Consider the following 2,132-nt stretch of genomic DNA (forward strand, 5'->3'; position numbering starts at 1 on the left):
CGTCAATGGCGAAGGGCGTTTTCTCTCAACTTTGGCATGCTCGCTGAGGAAAAGGCAGGTAAAGGTTGTGGATAAAAGTCCGAAGAACCTCGCTACAATTGCCAAAATCTTTCCGCTGCCATTCAAAAATGGACTACTCCTCCACACCTCCTCCCGTCCATGCCAAACGGCGTTTTCTCTCAACTTTGGCATGCTCGGAGAGAAAAAAAGGCAGGTAAAGGTTGTGGATAAAAAAGTAAAAAATTGCCAAAATACTTTCTGGGCCCTCAAAAAAAGGCCTACTCCTCAACGCCTGCTCCCGTCCATGCCGAACCGCGTTTTCTATCAACTTTGGCATGCTCGGAGAGAGAAAAAAGGAAAAAAAGAAAAAAAAGGTCCAGTAAAGGTTGTGGATAAAAGTAACCGGCTTTGGAGAATTGCCTGAATCCTTCCGGCGCTGTGAAAAAAAAAGACCAAAAAAAAGACCTGGTCGTCAACGCCTGCTCCTGTCCATGCCAAACGGCGTTTTCCTCTCAACTTTGGCATGCTCGCTGAGGAAAAGGCAGGTAAAGGTTGTGGATAAAAAGTAAACGCGCTGTGGAGAATTGCCCAAATCGTTCAGGCGCCGTGAAAAAAAGAAAGACGTAGTCGTCAACGTCTGGTCCCGTCAATGGCGAAGGGCGTTTTCTCTCAACTTTGGCATGCTCGCTGAGGAAAAGGCAGGTAAAGGTTGTGGATAAAAGTCCGAAGAACCTCGCTACAATTGCCAAAATCTTTCCGCTGCCATTCAAAAATGGACTACTCCTCCACACCTCCTCCCGTCCATGCCAAACGGCGTTTTCTCTCAACTTTGGCATGCTCGGAGAGAAAAAAAGGCAGGTAAAGGTTGTGGATAAAAAAGTAAAAAATTGCCAAAATACTTTCTGGGCCCTCAAAAAAAGGCCTACTCCTCAACGCCTGCTCCCGTCCATGCCGAACCGCGTTTTCTATCAACTTTGGCATGCTCGGAGAGAGAAAAAAGGAAAAAAAGAAAAAAAAGGTCCAGTAAAGGTTGTGGATAAAAGTAACCGGCTTTGGAGAATTGCCTGAATCCTTCCGGCGCTGTGAAAAAAAAAGACCAAAAAAAAGACCTGGTCGTCAACGCCTGCTCCTGTCCATGCCAAACGGCGTTTTCCTCTCAACTTTGGCATGCTCGCTGAGGAAAAGGCAGGTAAAGGTTGTGGATAAAAAGTAAACGCGCTGTGGAGAATTGCCCAAATCGTTCAGGCGCCGTGAAAAAAAGAAAGACGTAGTCGTCAACGTCTGGTCCCGTCAATGGCGAAGGGCGTTTTCTCTCAACTTTGGCATGCTCGCTGAGGAAAAGGCAGGTAAAGGTTGTGGATAAAAGTCCGAAGAACCTCGCTACAATTGCCAAAATCTTTCCGCTGCCATTCAAAAATGGACTACTCCTCCACACCTCCTCCCGTCCATGCCAAACGGCGTTTTCTCTCAACTTTGGCATGCTCGGAGAGAAAAAAAGGCAGGTAAAGGTTGTGGATAAAAAAGTAAAAAATTGCCAAAATACTTTCTGGGCCCTCAAAAAAAGGCCTACTCCTCAACGCCTGCTCCCGTCCATGCCGAACCGCGTTTTCTATCAACTTTGGCATGCTCGGAGAGAGAAAAAAGGAAAAAAAGAAAAAAAAGGTCCAGTAAAGGTTGTGGATAAAAGTAACCGGCTTTGGAGAATTGCCTGAATCCTTCCGGCGCTGTGAAAAAAAAAGACCAAAAAAAAGACCTGGTCGTCAACGCCTGCTCCTGTCCATGCCAAACGGCGTTTTCCTCTCAACTTTGGCATGCTCGCTGAGGAAAAGGCAGGTAAAGGTTGTGGATAAAAAGTAAACGCGCTGTGGAGAATTGCCCAAATCGTTCAGGCGCCGTGAAAAAAAGAAAGACGTAGTCGTCAACGTCTGGTCCCGTCAATGGCGAAGGGCGTTTTCTCTCAACTTTGGCATGCTCGCTGAGGAAAAGGCAGGTAAAGGTTGTGGATAAAAGTCCGAAGAACCTCGCTACAATTGCCAAAATCTTTCCGCTGCCATTCAAAAATGGACTACTCCTCCACACCTCCTCCCGTCCATGCCAAACGGCGTTTTCTCTCAACTTTGGCATGCTCGGAG

Source organism: Babylonia areolata, unplaced genomic scaffold, assembly GCF_041734735.1.
Source record: "Babylonia areolata isolate BAREFJ2019XMU unplaced genomic scaffold, ASM4173473v1 tig00009489, whole genome shotgun sequence".
NCBI classification, from domain to species: Eukaryota; Metazoa; Mollusca; class Gastropoda; order Neogastropoda; family Buccinidae; genus Babylonia; species Babylonia areolata.